General features: G+C 39.9%; 1 protein-coding gene and 1 long non-coding RNA gene across 6 annotated transcripts in view; one reads left to right on the top strand and one right to left on the bottom strand.

The window, feature by feature from the left end:
- Nucleotides 1–18,815, top strand: part of OTUD7B (OTU deubiquitinase 7B) — a 52,964-nt gene that overhangs the window by 7,480 nt on the left and 26,669 nt on the right. The window lies entirely within an intron of this gene.
- Nucleotides 4,931–18,741, bottom strand: LOC122228654. The gene is made up of 3 exons (XR_006206699.1): nt 18,575–18,741; nt 8,019–8,061; nt 4,931–5,087 (listed from the first exon to the last, which is right to left on the bottom strand). It is a non-coding gene; the product is annotated as an uncharacterized LOC122228654 (long non-coding RNA).

The following is an 18,815-nucleotide window of genomic DNA, read 5'->3' as shown; positions in this document are numbered from 1 at the left end:
TTGGGACAGCTTTAGCTTGTGCTGCAGTAAATGATGAGCATTTCAGGGTTTTTAAGCATCGGGTGATAAAGTTTCATGTTCTAGAAAGATTATTTTGTCAGTGGTGTAGGGGGTGCATTGGAGAGGAACAAAGCAAAAGCCTTTTTAAATACCTTCATTATGCTTAACAGTAACAAGTTTGTTACTGAATGATCCTGTTTGTAGACTCCTAGAATCTGAGAACTACAGGAACTGTTTCTCATTCATTTTCAAAGGGAATACTTGAGATTTACTCAGGATCACAGAAGTGGTTTTGTGATAGTTTGTTCTGGAATTCAGTCTTCAGTGGCCGTAATGTGGTTGGTGGTTAATAAATGTCATTTCACCTCTCTAATTCCCTCACGTCCCATTCCAGTGTTTGTTATGTCCTGCCACACTGCATTGTGCTAGAAGACATTCAAGTCCATTGTTGTTTTTCTCAGTCCAAAGTGAACAGTGGTATTTTCCCAGGTCTGACTGAGGAAGGTCTGCCCTGAGAGTACCTGGGAGAATAGGGACTTTTGACCTGGGGCAGTTGGGTGCCCTGGAGTGGAATGAATTGGATGTTAGGATTATTCATCTGTAATGATTCAGATGTAGAAGAATGTCAAGGTATTTGTTTTATTGAGTGTGCAGATGTAATTTTCTCTCCTGCTAAAGTTCCCTTCAAGTTGTTTTCTTTTAAACTTAATTTTAAATTGTGCCAATGAAACTTTGGTAGAAGAAATGGGCTCTAATAAATTGGTTACCTCCAAAAACTATATTTATCTTTACTAAAAAAACATAAGATTTGACATTATACTTGTATTCTAAATCTTCCTTTCCTGTGTTTTTAATTTCTTTGGGTATATATATATATACATACATATATATATATATACACATATATATATACATATATATACGTATATATATGTATATATATATGTGTATATATATATATGTATGTATATATATATGTATATATACATACATATATATACGTATATATATGTATATATATATGTATATATATATATATGTATGTGTGTGTATATATATATATATATATATATATATATATATATATATATTATTTTATTTTATTTATTTTTTTTTTTTTAAAGTAGGCTCTAGGCCGAGTGTGGGGATTGAAGTCACAGCCCCCAGATCAAGAGTTGCATGGTCTACTGCCTGAGCCAGCCAGGTGCCCCTTCATTGGGTTTTTGTGAAAGGAAATTGTTTGGGTTTAAAGTGCTAAGTGAGAGTTTGGGTTTTTTTGTATTGTAGTCATTTTGCTGGAGAAGAACAGGATAGAAGGATATCTTGGAGGTCCTTAGATTCCCTTGGGGGAACTTGGGACACAAGGGGATGTGGAAGGATGGATACGTTCCATTGATAAGTCTTCCTCAAAACTTAACTGAGTTGTGATTTCTTTACTCTTTTCTGTGGGCTCTGTCTCCATCTTCTCCGGAGACGGGTCTGGGTTTGGAAACTGTCCACTTTGGCAGAGCTGCCAATTCTTAATTCTTTCTCAAGTGGGCAAGGGTACATTCTGTTTTTGTTTGTGAGTGTTTGGGGGAGGGGGAGGGAGAGAAGGCACAGAGTAACTACTCACAGTGAGTCTTCATCTGAATTCCTATGTAACTGGAAGTTTCCTTGGCTTTGTTTTGGGGAGATGACTTGGTAACACCGGCATTTATGTTGTGTGGGAGTGTGGTTGTCACTTCCCTCAGATGTCTGATTTAGGATGGCCATAAAAACTTCCTTCTTGTCCTTATCTGTCAGCCTTTGCCCCGCCCTGGTCTGAGTGCCTTTTGTGCACACTGCTGGATATTAAGCATCCCGTTCAGTTTAGAGCTGAACTGATTGAGTGTTCCCTGAAAGTTTAGGGAAACCATCTTGCTCCTGACTGTTACGTTTGGGTTAATGACTCCAGTATTCTTCCAGTCACCTGGCCCTTTCTTAATTTCAAAATTTTGAGTAATGAGATATTTTGAATATTTAGAAAAGTCCAGGGGAAAAAAACTAACACATTTTTGAGCCCATAACCGAAATTTAATGGATATTAACATTTTGTCATATTTGTCTTGGATCTCTTACTCTTTTTAAGATATAATGTTAGATGTAGCTAAGGCCTCCTCTGCATCCTTTCCCCTTTTTTCTTTCTTGGGAAATGCTTACTGGCCTGATTTGCTATGTATCATTCAATTTCATGTTTTATACTTTATATATATATTTTTTTAATTTTTTTTAACGTTTATTTATTTTTGAGACAGAGAGAGACAGAGCATGAATGGGGGAGGGTCAGAGAGAGGGAGACACAGAATCTGAAACAGGCTCCAGGCTCTGAGCTGTCAGCACAGAGCCCGACGCGGGGCTCGAACTCAGGGACCGCGAGATCATGACCTGAGCTGAAGTCGGCCGCTCAACGGACTGAGCCACCCAGGCGCCCCTATACTTTATATTTTTAATGTATTATATATACATAAACAACATATAGTTTTGTTTTGAAATCTTGCATAAATAGAGTTGAACTGTATGTATCCCTTTGCAACTTTTTCTCTCAACATTGTTTTTCATCCGTCTACACGTAGATCTAATCCATTTACTCACCTAATCTTTAAGCCTCTTTCCTCCATTGCCTTTTTCACTTGTCCTGTGAAAAAATATCCTACCCATTAAAGTCCCAGTTTAAAGCATGTCTTCCATGAAAACTTTCCTGTTTTTTTTTCTCCAACAGGAGAGTCCCCACTTCTGAATTCTCCTGTCATTTTATCCATACTTGTCTGGTAGTAGTTGTATATTTTTGTATTTTTGCTTATTTGTGCCCTTGGCATGCCACTTCTACTACACTGTGAGCTCCTTGACAGCAGAGAAGTGTCTTTTATCTTTGTATTTTTCCTGGGGCTTGCCACAGTAACTCATACATGGTAGGCATTTAGTAACTGTTAGTGACTAAATGGTTAATGAATAAAAAAATAAAGACAATCCTTTGCGTAGGTGAATTGTTAATTAGGAGTGTGAGAGTGGGCCTCCATGAAAAATCAGCTTATAAAAGAAAGATTCAGCACTGAAAATTACATAAAATGCACATAATTGGGTGAGAGTAGTCAAGACTAACTTCCTGCAGGAGATGAGAGCAAACATTCCCTGAGAAATGAAATGGGAATTGATCGGTGATATCATCCAATGAGGAAACTCCTGGGAATTGATCCTGATGGCATCTGTGAGGCACTGTGCTCCTGTGGCCAGCCTCATTTCACTAGCTATCAAATTCTGCTGTTGTCATCAAGGTCTTGACACCCTCACTGGAGATGGGACACTGGCTGTTGAGAAAAAGCAGCCTCTCTGTTCACTTAATAAACACTGCTGAGAACCAGGAATTCTTTGGCATCTAAAGAAGAAAGGCTGATATACCCATTCGTATATATGCTTTTAACACTTCCCTTTTTTTATTGAAACCAGATTGAATCTCAGCAGAATATTTTGAAGCTTTTAATTCTAGAAGGTATATTCCCAATATAACATCGTTTTGGCCTCATAGAAGTTCTTCTTTCCCCCGCCGAGTAGAAATTAAATATTAAGTGGAACTGTATGAAATTGCAGTTTTTAGATAAAAGCAGTCAAATATTGGCAGTTGTGTATGGTCAGACCTTATGTATCCAGTCTTGATTTTCTCCTGGTCTGCAGAACATTGTGGACCTTTTTGAAGTGGATAATCCCAAATCCAGTTTGTCTTTTGTAGTTATGTTAAGCTCAAATTTTTTAACATTTATTTTTTTAAGTTTATTTATTTATTTTGAGAGTTAGGGGAGAGGGACAGAGAGAGAGAAAGAATCCCAGGCAGGCTCTGCACTGAGCCTGACAGGGCTTGATACCACGAACCTCGAGCTCATGACCTGAGCAGAGCATCATGACCTGATGCTTAACTGACTGAGCCACCCAGGCGTCCCTTAAGCTCAACTTTTTAATAAAATGTTTTTCAGCACACATTTAGTATACTTGGGAATGTTGTGGGTAAATGTGTGAGGGTTGTAGGCCAGAGTACACTGTGAAAAGTAAGTCCGAGATAAAAAAACTTTTGCTCTCAATAGTTAGGCAGAATTGATTGAGTTGGCTTTAATGAGCATAGTTTCTTTGAATAACTGACACCCCCTCCCCTCCCCGCCCTTCCTGCCACCCCCATGTCTTCTCTCTAGTCTTGATAAGGGAGAGCTGGTGGCGGGGAAAACCATGGAAGAGAAAATTACCTGTGGCCCTTGATTGTATTTGGAGACTAAGCAGGGAAGAGGGTATGAGCCCTGGCTCCTAGCACCAGACTCTTACTTTGTAAACTCCAAACAGTTCTTAGGTTAAGGGGGGCAGGGGTGGGGGGGTGGGGGGGAGGGAGTGGCGGGGCGGAGCTCAGGAAGTGGGATGGAGAGCAAAGACACAAAGATAGGGGGAGTTAGCAGTATGGAATAGGATTGAGGAACAGGAATGGAAAAATAAGGATAGTTAAAGAGGGTCTGTTTCCTCTTATCCTTCAAAACCCTGTTACAAGTCTTTATAAACCTTGTACCTTGACTATATCCCAATTGCCTCCAGGCCACATACCTACTTGGAAAACATCATATATAGAATTCAGCTTTGAAAGTATTGGTTTTGTGTTCAAAAATGGTTCTTTGAGAAGTCAGGGTCATTTTAAATGAGTTGGTCTACTATTGTCCTTTGAATCATTAATAAATGACATTGAAGGAAAAGAAAATCCCTCTGAGCCTTTAGTATGAGTAAGTCTTGGTCTTTACGTGAAGATAGTCTTGTGTGAAGAATTGAGGAAGACAATGGTCTTTCATTCTATCGTGCTGCTAACAAAAATATTTTGGACAGCGAGTTCTCATTTATTTTTAAAACTTACCTGCTCTTATGAATTCCTTTGTATTTGCTTACATCTTCTTTGAATTAAGAGCTCACCTGGCTGAGTGTTAGAGTACTCATTCATTTTCTGAAGTTTTCTGGACATTACTAAGGACACAATTATCTGACATGAAGAATACTTGGTCGTGTTTAGTGACTGGGGATACAGACTTCCCATACTCCTCAGAATCCTGAAAATAGAATTTGAAAGTTAGACTTAATATTTGCTGCATCCTAGTTTCTTTGGTTGCCTAAAATAAATTCCTAGCTGTTTGGCACAAGGTGACCTCTCATTTTAACATTAAATTCCTTCTCTCTCACATCATCTTTGAAGTTTTTTGTAATATGCCAGTTCATTATGGAAATTAAGATGAAAAAAATTGTCTACACAAATTTCTCTTGATGTTAGCTGCCAGGTTGAGACTGAATTCCTTTCTACTGAATACCTGCTGTGTACTGGAATTTGGACAGAAAGCTCTAAGGAGATGCCAAGGACGTGTTACCCCAGTAAATAAACAGATAGTAGGAGAATCAGCCCCTCGGGAATTCATGTTCTGTGTTAAATGGGAAATAGTTATATATACATAAATATGTATATAGAAAAAATGTGAAAAACAAATAACAACTGCAAAGTAGTATGTATACCATCATACAGCATTTTAGAACCTAAAGGAAATTTACATATTGTCATCATTTTCTAGGTAGGGAAATAAGGTCCAGAAACTTTGACTTGTCCAAGGTAGTAGTTACCATTAACAACAAACATTTTATTGAGTATTTGCCCAATGAGAAGTTAGGCCTCGGTATAGAAAGAGTTCAAGTCAATCAAGAAAAATAATTGTTGTGAAGACTGAATATTTGCATAGAAAGAGAAATAGTAACACAAAGTCATGGGTGCTAAGTGTCAAGTGAGGAGTACTGTTATACAGAATAATATACAAGTTTTTTGTTTTGTTTTGTTTTGTTTTGTTTTTTTAAAGTAAGCTCTTTGCCCAACCTGGGGCTTGAACTCACAACCCCCAGATCAAGAGTCACATGGTCTACCGACAGAGCTGGCCAGGTACTCCCTGGAATTATATAGAAGTTTAGAGTGAGTAGATAAGGGGAAATTTTACACTTAGGGTAACCTAGACCTTAGAGAAGAGAGAAAACGGTAATTTAGGGGGAAGGCATTAGAGCAGTGCGTATTTAGAAGGCATTTAAGGCATGGAACAGTGAACTGAGCCCACCTTGTCTTGAGGACAGAGCAAGTAGATGAACGAGATAAAGTTGGAGAGTTAGGTAAATTGGAGAGGGCCTTAAATCTCAGGCAGGGAAATTTGGTTTGTACTTACAGTGAAAAATCCCCAAGCACAGAATTGTACGTGTAAATGAATATTTTAGGAAAATGGATTTCAGTTATGCAGTGTAAAATGGAAGAAGAGAGGCCAGGTAGAGACTGTTATAATAGTCCTGGGGAAAAGGAGTCTCTACAGGGGTGATGGTAATGGAGAAAGGGAAGAGATTCAAGTGATTTTGAAGAAAAAAAATAGACTTTGGTAACTGCTTTTATAGTAAGAGGAGATGATAGTGCATATGTTCTCAGTCTGGGTTATAGCAGTAAAGGAGCTGGGTTTGGTTGGTTTCTGATACATCTACTCTGCAAAGGGATACCTTGGTGGAAGCCTTTGGAGAGGACTGAGTCTGGACCAGTATTCTCAGTACTAAATATGTAGTTTAAGTGACCGGTTTAAGTTTGCAGACTTCCTAAGTTAGTAGAACTTGGCTCAGAGCCCATTCTTTTGACTGTTGTTCAGTGCTCTTTCTACTATATCCTATTGCTTAAGAAGAGGTGGGTCAGGTGGTTAAAAATGAGGAGATGCCTGGGAAGTGAAATGGGAAGTCAAAGACCACATTATGATGAGGTTTAACCACAAGCCTTTTCAGTTCTGCATAGGTTTTCCTTCTCTTCAGACACTAAATGTGTACACTGTTGGGCTCATAATGCAACAGTGACCCGCATTCCTTAGAGCCATCTTCTGACATTCAGTTCTTCGTAGTCAAGGAAAAAGATTCCTTCCGATTTTGGATTTAATTGTGTTGTACTCTCTGACTTCCCATTTTGAAGATGAAATGTCTTTTCCTTTGCGTGTAGATAGGATGCTCTGGTTATAGGCTGTAGGTGAGGTAGCCTCAAAGGCCCCATCAGTCTTTTTGGAGTAAAGGGAGGAGGAGAGTTTTGGACCCAAATCTTTTAAGCTTATTTACCCCTGTCAGCAATTAAGAACAATTTACTTACACAGGTCTTATTACCTAAAAAGGTCAGAAAATACTGTGAATCAATAGAGTGTTTTCGCTAATAGGAAGTTTTAGAGAACTGAATAGCCTTCTAAAAAATCCTTTATATTTGGTTTTTAAATACATAGTCTGGTATATTTAAGATGTGACTCAGTCTTGCTTCCTTTCCTTTCCTTTCCCTTCCCTTTTCCTATTCTGCCAGGCTTTTATCTGCCTGGTAACCGATACCTGAAGACTCACACTAGCATTTTCTGGATCAGCTAACATTTATTATGTACCTACTACAAGGGTCTATTATTAATTTGTTTATTACTATTATTTTTTTTAAGTTTTTATTTACTTATTTTTGGGAGAGAAAGAGAGAGGGGGAGGGAGGGGAGTGAGTGCACAAGCGGGGTAGAGGCAGAGAGAAATGGTAACAAAAGATCTGAAGCAGGCTCTATGCACACAGCAGAGAGCCCGATGTGGGGCTCGAACTCACGAACCATGAGATCATGACCTGAACTGAAGGCAGACGCTTAAACGACTGAGCCACCCAGGCGCCCCACAAGGGTCTATTATTTAATTTCATCTGCCAAGATGAAATATTCCTGGATCTTATGACTAGGGCCCTAGTAATAAACATTTTCCAGTGCTTGGCTTCTACAGTTCTTACCCCACATATTTATTTATTTGGGGGGTGGAGGGGCAGCAAGAGGGGGAGAGAGAGAGAATCCCAAGTAGGCTCTGCATGGCCAGTGTGAAGCCGGATGCGACCCTAACTCACAAACTGAAAGATCATGACCTGAGCTGAAATTGAGTCGGACGCTCAACCAACTGAGCCACCCAGGCACCCCGATTCTTACCTATTTTAGTCTTTGCCATGGCTCATCTGTTATAACTTCTGACCTGGCAGGGAAGTGAAAGGAAGAAAATTTTACTATTTAATAGTGAGACCCTACTGTGAGTTATGCTAAGTACTTTATATATCACCTCACTTAATACTCATAACAGTTCCGTAAGATAGATATTTTATGCCTATTTACAGATAAATTCATCTAAAATACTTATTTTGTTTATATATTTATTATGGTGTTAATAAAATATTTATTAATTCAGCCAAGATATTCAGGTACTGTTTAAGGTGCTGAGGATAGCACAGTGACTATCAGATGAGGTCCCTGCTAAGGCACAGAGAAGTTAAATAACTTGCCCAAGGTGACATAGCACAAAAGTGACAGAGCTAAGCTTTATGTATAGATCTGGTGGATTCCAAAGGGAATGTATGTAACCACTATAACATGCTACCATTTACATATATTGCATGTTCTGTGTGATTACTTAAGTTATAAAGATAGGTGGGGCTTCTAGTATTTCTTTGTTTAAAAAGATTCTCCACGAATCCAAGAAAAATCTATCTTAGTGCCAACAAGCACACCTGCCCAATGATGCTTTTCCTCTCTTCCCCTCCCCCCTTCCTACTCCCTCTCCACCCACTCATACCTGGGTATAAACTGGACAGTGCCACCTGCTTTGGAATTTGGATGTGTTTGTGTTTTGAGGACTGGGAGAGTTTTGTTTGTTTCTTTGGCTTCCTGAATGTTCCTTGCCCACTTGCAAGTGCTTTCTTGTAACATGATGGTGAGTAATATGTTGTTAATGTCGTAATGTGGTCATACCGGTTGGAATATTTTTTTTTCTTTTTCCCCCAGTTCTCTCTGTTGAGTATGTGAGTAGGGACTCTTGGGTCAAACTTTGGCAGTTCATTCAAATAGAGAAAGCTTTCTATATTTGGAGGACTAGAAAGTAGTCTCGAGGTTGGGAAGACTATTAAAATCCAGTGTCTTCTGCCCAGCTGAAATTTAGTTTTGTTAGCATTCTAGGTTTATTCTTTAGCTAGTGTGATCCAAGAGAATACTTATTTTAGATCATGACCATTATCACCAGATGCCATATCTAGGCTAGATGGTATTTGTTCTGGAGTTAGGAGCTTAAAAACAGGCACACAGGTTTTGTGGTAAGCATTACCTAGTAGGTCGGAAGCATTAAAAAATGATTAGGTCTGTGAGAGTGAGAAGCGGTGTTCCAGTTGAGTTCTAGGGATTAATTAGATAGGGTGAAGGGGGCTAGTGTTAGAAGTGGTTTTGGGGACCCAAGTCAATTAAGAGTTGGGATTTAGGAATATCTGTGCAGGACACATAAGGTCAGTGAGATGATTTATGTGGATGTGACTAACCTAGTGCTTGGTCCTTGATTGGTGCACAGTAAATATTTGTTAAATCTTTAAAGGTACTTGAATGGTGAGAGTTGTCAGTTTGTCTTTCTGCAGCAGCTTTCTCATCAGTAAGTATTCCTTCTTTAGAAAAATATTTATTGATCCTTTAACTGTGAGTAAAACATTGGGAAAGGGATTGGGGTATTGGAGATTTATATCAGATTCTTGCTGAAACTGCGGTCTTAGCATGTACAAATTGAATCAATTAGGCCTAGCATTTAAGGGCATAATTTAAGGGGAAATTTGTGATTTTGCTTTGCTAGAGTCAATCCTATGCTTTCTTGATAGAAATAGCTTCTTGATCTTGTGATAGAGTTGAAAATGCTTGCTTTTCAATTCCAGTTAAACTGGGTTCGATTTTTCCTGTTTGAGATAGTTGCCTATGATGTTTCCTTTTATTCTCCTTATTTTTTTCAGTGAATGAAGTAATACATTTGAAAGTATTTTGTGAACTGCAAAGCTAGCAGTTGCTATCACCACCACCACTACCAATAATAATGCTAAAAATATTAATGGGATAGGACTCATTTTAACAAGGGTTGATTTCCTGGATTAATTTCGAGGAGAAAAACTCAGGACCATGGGATATTTGCTGAATGACTTATGTACTGATTCATACTATTTGTACTTTTTGTGGAAGAGAGAAGGAAAAGCAGAGACCTGTTACCCTGAAAACTTAGCATGGGGCTATGTCATCATGAAGGGTTGCCTATACTACTTAGACATACTCTATTGTGGCAAGAAAGGTAAATAGGATTTGTCATATGTTTGACTTCAGAGGCTTCTCGTACATTCTACTGAAGTATCTATCTACATAGGAAACAATTCATCCTAGTCTGTTGGTAAGATCAACCACATTCCGTTATGGATCCTATACTGATAAAATGTCTCTGCCCAGGACAGTATGGCCTCCCAAAGTGGTAAGATTAAGGAAACAGTACCTTTGACCAAATTATCTGGCTAGTTGTTACCATCAAAAGCCTTTACAGTCAACTTCTGATGATTGTCTTTCTTGGAGAAGAACGTGTGATTTTAATTCAGAAGAGCAAGTTGTTTAGTAAATTTGAAAGACGCTTACTTTACAAGTTTACATCTTTTTCTGTTTCTGGTGCCTAGAACTCAGTAAATCTTTGAATAAAGGAAGTTAGCTGATACCTATCTTGGGGTTTTCTCTGGAACCAGCCCATCAGATGAATGTCTAGGCTGTTGGCTTATTGGTTTATGCATCCCCTTCACTTAGCTGACTGCCTGGCACAGAGTGGGTCCTTGCTAAGTGCTTACTGAGTGATTGAGTCAGGAGGTTAAGGTTTTCATTATGGGAGAATTGCACTGACCTGGTGCTGTTGTGCTGATGGTGGCCCTTCCAAAGAGGAGGAAGAAATGTAGCTTTCCTACAGGTCAACATGAATCAAAGTGAATGTGAGGAAAGTGATTGCTCGGATGCTTGCAGGCATTTTACTTTTTCGGACAAGGAGAAGTATTGTGTTAAAAGTTGATGCTTTATTTCTCTCTTGGTTTTTATTTTATGTTTTATTCTGTTCAAAATTGGTTATTGCTGTGATTTCATAACAGCATAAGAGTACTATGTTATAGCTTCAAACTGTCCATAGAAAAGAAAAAGAAAATCTATCTCTTTGTCAACACTTAATTTTATCCTACCTTGTTCCTACAGAATTTCAGGCCTCAGGGATATAGTGATAGAAGAATATTTTCAAATCCAGTTTATATCTCTAGTGGTGATGAACAAAACAAAAACGATGATTTGATTTTAGCATGCCTTCCTGATTGTCTAATGTAGATGATTGCCATTAATATGGCTTGCTTAAGTGATGAAATTTCCTAATTATATATCTTTTTCTTTGGTACACATCTGTAGAAGTGAGAGATTTAGCTGGGTGGCAGGAAGAAAGGAAGTTTTCATAGATAAATCCACAAAGGGATCACATGGAAAATCGAAAGTCATTGGTATATGTAAAGTCAGGTAAAGATTACTAGTATAGGAGTCAACGGATTTATAGTCCATACACAGCATTAGTTAGCTCTGTGACTTTGGGCAAGTCACTTAATCTCACTCACCTGGTTCTTATGCCTTCGTCTGTAATTTGAGGGTTTGGAATGAAGTGATCTCTGATGTCCTGGTTTTAAAGTCATAATTCCAAAGTGCCAAACAAGGAAAGCAAACTGACTTTCTGCACCTCACCACCAGGCTTATTCCACATAAACCCCAAATGTGAAGGGTTAATTATGTAAAAATAGAAGTGTATAGTCTACATTCCTAAATAGACTAGAATTGTCAGATTGTATTATATGCTCATAACTAATTTTATGTGCTTAAATATAAGAGGCTTGGTTGCTTTTAAAAGAAAAATTATGGGGCGCCTGGGTGGCTCAGTCAGTTAAGCATCCGACTTTGGCTCAGGTCATGATCTCTTGGATCGTGAGATCGAGCCACGTGTCGGGCTCTGTGCTGACAGCTGCGAGCCTGTAGCTGCTTTGGATTCTGTGTCCAGAGACAGATTCTCTCTCTCTGTCCCTCTTCCGCTTGAGCTCTGTCTCTGTCTCTCTCTCAAAAATAAAACATTTAAAAAAATTAAAAAAAAATTATTACTACAAAAGGCACAACATACACAAATGAAAGAGACCCAAATAATGCTCAGGATATCTTGGGTTGGAGTTTCTGCTTCTTAATGTTTATTTATTTACTTTTGAGAGAGAAAGAAAGAGAGCATAGGTCGGGGAGGGACAGAGAGAGAGGGAGACATGGAATCCAAAGCAGGCTCCAAAGCGGTCAGCTCAGAGCCCGATGCACAGGCCTTGAATTCAAACTGTGAGATCATGACCTGAGCCGAAGTCGGGTGCTTCACCGACTGAGCCACCCAGGTGCCCCTGGAGTTTCTGCTTCTTAATTTCAACCCAGAAATAGAAATATGTGTGTATTGGTTGAGTTCGTGGGGAAGTGGGGAGGATGGTGGTGGCCGGTAGTGTGGATGAACATGGGTAGTATTTAAAAAAAAATTTTTTTAATGCTTATTTATTTTTGAAAGAGAAAGAGAGCACAAGCAGGGGAGGGGCAGAGAGAGAGAGGGAGACACAGAATCTGAAGCAGGCTCCAGGCTCTAGGCTCTGAGCTGTCAGCATAGGGACACGGGACTCCAGTCCCACCAACCATGAGTTCATGACCTGAGCCAAAAGGGGATGATTAACCAGCTGAGCCACCCAGGTGTCTCGGATAGTATTTTTAATAGCAGAATATTAAAGAATTCTTTAGTCTGTGGAGTTTACATGGCTAGACTGATTTGATTTTACCATAATCCCCCAGAGAACTGATATGAACCCTGTATTCAAACTCAGAATACCTAGGTCCAAGCTCCTTGCTATCTGGGTATCATTTAAGCTTTGTAAGCTTCTCTGTGTGTATGTATTTTCCATCAGAGAAGAGGGGATTAAAAATCTCAAAGAGTATTTAATTTTTAAAATTTGTATTAAATGAGGCCATATTTGTGAAAGTGCTTTAAAAACAAATCACAGCAAGCTATATTCAGCCATAATATGTTTGTTCATATAGACCTTGATTATATGTGTCTGTGGGGTGAATGATGACATTTGGAACCAGTAAATAATTCACAAGCCTGTTTTAGATATAGATTAGTTCTCAGTCATCCATACACATGGACTAGCATGAATAATTTAGAACTACAAATATTTGTTGGTCATCTAGTATGAGCCAAGAAATTTTTTAGGCCTGGTTAGAATGTTTGTTTTCAAAGTTTATCATTTTGAGAGAGAGAGTGCATGAGCATGCATGTGGGAGGGGCAGAGAAAGAGGGAGGGAGAGAATCCCAAGCAGGCTGTGCTCTGCAGGGAGCTCGCTGTGGGGCTCTATCCCATGACCACAAGATCATGACCTGAGCAAGATTGTGACCCGAGCCGACATCCAGAGTTGGAAGCTTAACTGATTGAGCCACCCAGGTGCCCCTAGAATTTTTTAAAGCATAAAAGAAAGGTGCCAACCTCAATGATCTTAATTCTATCTAGAATGTATGTTGTTTTCCATCCTGATGATCTCTTACACATACCAATTTGAGAAACTTCCCTAACCCATCCAGGTAAACCAGTTGTTCTTATACCTCTTCCTACCCCACTGGGCACAAATAACATGTTTAGGTTTCTTCCAGCAGCCTGGAGTGCCCTGAAGGTAGGGCTGTAGCTTCACTTGTATCTCCAGAAGCCCTAGGGCGGTGCCTGGTACATGGCAGACCCAGCTTGGTAACTTTTTTTTTTTTTTTTTTTTTTTTTTATTTATTTTTGGGACAGAGAGGGACAGAGCATGAACGGGGGAGGGGCAGAGAGAGAGGGAGACACAGAATCGGAAACAGGCTCCAGGCTCCGAGCCATCAGCCCAGAGCCTGACGCGGGGCTTGAACTCACGGACCGCGAGATCGTGACCTGGCTGAAGTCGGACGCTTAACCGACTGCGCCGCCCAGGCGCCCCCCAGCTTGGTAACTTTTGATTGAATGACTGACTGATAGTCAAATTGAGAGATAAGATGTATCAGGAAGTAATGTTACAGGGCAGTATTTGATAACAGCAAGTGCCAGTGAATGTTGCACATACTGGGCCTACAGGAATTCAAATGAGGTCTAGGTATGGCTGGGACAGGTAGAGAACTTTAAACATAATGATAGTAATAAAAAGTATCTTCCTTTGAATGGAGTTATATAATTTTGTAAAAGATAAATTTCTTTTTTAATTGTTTGGGGCTTTTAAAAACTTAGTAGTTGTGTGCTGAAGGAAGTTAATTTATCAGAAGTTTACAAAATGAGTAAATTTCCTGTGGATAACTAATTATAGATACTCAGTAATTAAAATTTTTTTTCCTTCTGCTATTTCTCTCCTTGAATAGATGTTCTGTAATTGATGGCAAAATGACCAATAATTAGGAATCAAGAAGGGGAGAGAAGATTGTCAGCTACTAAATGTTTGTGGGTTGATCCTAGAGAAAGAATGTGTTTTATTATGATGCCAGCCTCTGTTGATTTGTAGTATTTATTTTTTCTCTCATGTCAAAAGTTTAGTAATCAGAATCTTTAAGGGCTTAAGTAGAACTTTTATTTTTTACAGACTATTCTTTTAAAAGTTGAATTTAATGAGACTCAAACCTTGAACTATCGTTGACCCTAGCTGAAAGGGAAAAGAAAAAATTCGTTGTGTGTGGTAAATAGAAATACTGGTCTGGATCTAAGAAAATAAACATTATCATGATTTCTGTTTCTATTCAAGTTTCTGTTGTTGTGCCAATTTTATGACTCTCTCTGCCCTTATTTTTCTAAAGGTCACTTCCATTGTACAAGTCTTCCGAATTATTAAATTTCCCAAATAACTGTAATCCAAAGAGCCTTTTATCAGTAGCACTAAAAAGAGAAATGTCAGTTCATAAGGAGTTCTCTGTGAGCTTCTCCCTGATCTCTGTATTAGCATTTGGCTGTTAATAAATTTGTCTCTTAGAGATTCATTTCTGCTATTTGTGGGCCTGATTTAAAAAGCTAGAAACTTTTTTTTTTTTAAGTAGGCTTCATGCCCAGCACAGAGCCCAGTGTGGGGCTTGAACTCACAACCCTGAGATCAAGACCTGAGCTGAGATCAAGACTTGGACACTTAACTGACTGAGCCACTGAGGTGCCCCCAAAATCTAGAAACTTTTTAAAAAATAGTTAAATCTTGTTCTTGTTCTGCATGTACCACTGATAGTGATAAAGCCACAGGACCAATTCTTGAGTCCTTACTGGGCTGTATCCACACAATAGCATATGGTAAACCAATACATTGTTTGGGAATGGTAAATTATATGATAGAGTTTTTTTGGGTTGAGCTTTTTCTCTTAAGTTTGATTTAGGGAGAGAAAGTGGATTTTCCTTGGGTATATACTATAGTGGTGGTAGAAAACAATCCAGAATTGTGCAGGGTGAGTAGGAGGAGATGTAAACATTTGTTTTTGTCCCCCCAAAATAGACAACATGCATGAAATTAAGAGACTATTCTAAAATCTTTGAATCTGGAATGAATAGAGTAGTAAGGGGGAAAGGTGGGGAGGAAGGACTGGTAGATTAAAGACATTAGGGTTTCAGTAAATATGTGTGAATTTGCTATTCCTGGAAATTTGGGAATAAATGAGCTATTCAGCTGTGTCTGTATGTCCGGGAGAGTACAGATAGTTTTCTTTTGCTGTTATTTTTGAGGGACCGTCTGGTAGAAGGTACAACCAAAGGAGGCCCTTTGTGAGTTTTCTTTGAGGCTCAAGGAGTTGAAAGACACTGGAATGGGAATGATAGACTGGGTCCTGTGTGCGTGTGTTGACTGTGCCTTGGAAATGACTGGGAGACCTGAGGGTTTGTTAAGGAGGAGTGGTGAGAGCTTTTGGAGGAAAGATACCACGGGCTGTATTGGGTAGCAGTGGAGTGAGGCAGAGTATGTGGGGGGAGTTAGGCAGAAGGAAGGCAGCTGACCTTTTTTTTTTTTTTTAAAATTTTTTTTTTTTTCAACGTTTTTTATTTATTTTTGGGACAGAGAGAGACAGAGCATGAACGGGGGAGGGGCAGAGAGAGAGGGAGACACACAGAATTGGAAACAGGCTCCAGGCTCCGAGCCATCAGCCCAGAGCCTGACGCGGGGCTCGAACTCACAGACCGCGAGATCGTGACCTGGCTGAAGTCGGACGCTTAACCGACTGCGCCACCCAGGCGCCCCGGCAGCTGACCTTTTTTGAGGACTTGCTGTGTGTGTTAGGCACTGCCCTAACGTATCTTCGGATATTTAATCCTACCAAGAGGTCTGAAATGCAGATATTTTCTCTGTTTTATACATAAAGAAAGGGAGACACAAAATGGTTGTATTACTTACCCATGATAACATAGCCCTTAGTAGTAGACTGGGATTTGAACCTAGATCTGCCTGAATCCAGAACCATTTCTCTCTCTCAGTGTAGTGTTGAAAAGAGTTGAAATAGGGCAGGTGGACGGCACGTGCTTTTTCAGTCCTCCGCGCTGGATGGGGTGTGCTGTAGTGCCAGGTCCGGTCTTGGGGGTCATATAGGCTGGGTTCATGAAAATCCTGGTCCTGCCGCTTCTTACCTGTGTAATCTTGAGTGGATTCCCTAACCTTTGTGAGCTTTGGCAACTTCATCCATGAGGTAGGGTTAATGATACAAACAAACCTCTTCGTGTTGCTTGGATGTTAAAGTGAAATAATGTCTGAAGCTTTAATGCATGTTACTTCCTGTCACTTCTTTTTTTCCTTTTAGAGCCATCTTATCATCTCTGGGTTGTAACATAGGTCTACACAGGTCTCTTTCGTATGGAATTTGGTCATGTTCTCTTTTTTCTAAGAAGGTTGTATTTTGTTTCTTTCACTTGGAACGATCCATATTAATTAAAAACAATCTGCCAACAGAGTCTTTCATTTTTCCCTCCCACTAATCAAGAATTGTGTGAAATTTCTAAGGCTTTTTGTCCCTCCTCTTTCTCCCTGTCTGGATTCCTTGGGACTGACATCATAGACATGGAGGAGTCTCTGACCTTTGAAAATTCTTGACAGCCTTAAGTGTTGTGGTTTTCCAGTGAGTTTTGGGAGGAGTTGGAGGGGACTCAGACACAGCTGTAGTGCATCACTGGAACCGGGAGAGGGTATAATGTGAGAACGTGGATGCTTTGGGGGAACGTGGCAGACGAGAAAATGTAGGGTCAGTAGTTTCTCAGACATTTTAACATAGCTCTGTTATCTATAATCGGTATTTAATTTTGGGTCATTTTTCTCTGTTACTAAGTAGTTGGGCCCTCAGACCATGCAGACCGAATGTAATATTAGTCTGAGTTAAACAGTGTTTAAGGAAGAGAAATTTGTTGCAAATAAGATCATGTAACAAGCACATGTCTTTACAATGACCACTGTTTTAGATTTACCTGTTTACAACACTGATTATCTGATTATCATCCATTCTAGTGTGTGTGTGTGTGTGTGTGTGTGTGTGTGTGTGTGGTGGAAACAAATGTGTAAATAAATACAAGTACTCTGGTGTGATAAATAATATAATAGTGGTAGAGTACCAGGTGCAGCAGCAAGGAGGGAGTGGGCAACTTAAGTTGGGAAGCCAGAGAATGTTTTGAAAATAAGGTAGTACTGAGTTAGTCTTATAGAAGAGATAAGAATTCACCTGCTAGGCCATAAGTCATTCCAGGCAGAGGGGACAACATAGGCAAAGGAACTGAAATGTGAGCACATGGTGTACTTGGGGAACTACCAGCACAGAAAGGGGAATGGTGGCAGGTGAATAAGGCAGGAGGGTCAGGGAGAGCCAGATTGTGAAGGAATCTTAAGTTTTAGTCATTGAAGAATTTAGAGCAGTGAGATATAATACATATTCACATTTTAGATTGACCAGCCTCCATAAGCAAGCAATGACTGGAGAGAGGAGGAGGGAGAAATTAGGAAGCTGTTTCCTGGAGTGCAGGTTATGAAAATCTGAGAGAGAATAAGAGTTGTAGCTTATGGAGAGTGTGGGATGGATCGGAGAAATTTTAAAGGGAAAATGAGTAGCACTTCATAATGGACTATTTGTGAGTGAGGATAAAGTAAGAGAGAAGTCCAGGGTGGCTCCCAGGCTTTTGTGATTGATTGGATGATGGGGGGAGGGGCGATGGTACCATTTGCTAGAATAGGCGTACTGGAAGAGGAGTACTTTGGAAGGGGGAAGGACAGATATGAGAGAATGAGATTTTTTTTTTTTTATTAAAAAAATTTTTTTTTTAATCTTTATTTTTGAGAGAGAGAGACAGAGTATGAGCAGGGGAGGAGCAGAGAGGGAGACACAGAATCCAAAGCAGGCTCCGGGCTCTGAGCTGTCAGCACTGAGCCTGACGCAGGGCTCAAACTCAGGAACCGTGAGATCATGACCTGAGCCACACAGGAGGCCCCTGAGATCATGTTTTTATGTGCTGTGTTTGAAGGGCATGTAGGAGGTGAGGTGGAGAGTTTGGGGCTGTGAATACGTTTAAGGTCATCAGCATCGAGTGCTGAGGGGCATGAATGACGTTTCTGGTGGAGGTGATATAAAATGAGATGAAGGCCAGAGGTAGAGCCTTGGGTGCACTCACCCTTGGTGCAGGCACAGGAAGAGGAGTCCGCGAAGGTGACCAAGACACAGAGCCAGAGAGGCAGGAAGAGTGACCAGCGTCAAGTGCTACAAAGAGAGAACACTTCAGATAAGCAGTAAGGGTGATTGTGATGACCTTACTGTAAGTCAGTGCCACTCACTCTCCTTCAGTAGAAGCACATTTTGGCAGGATGAGCACTGCACCTAAGGTGAGGAAGTGGCATCAGTGGATGTTGTCGCTC

This window comes from Panthera leo, chromosome C1 (genome assembly GCF_018350215.1).
Source record: "Panthera leo isolate Ple1 chromosome C1, P.leo_Ple1_pat1.1, whole genome shotgun sequence".
Classification (NCBI taxonomy): Eukaryota; Metazoa; Chordata; class Mammalia; order Carnivora; family Felidae; genus Panthera; species Panthera leo.
This window is presented reverse-complemented; position numbering and strand designations above follow the sequence as displayed.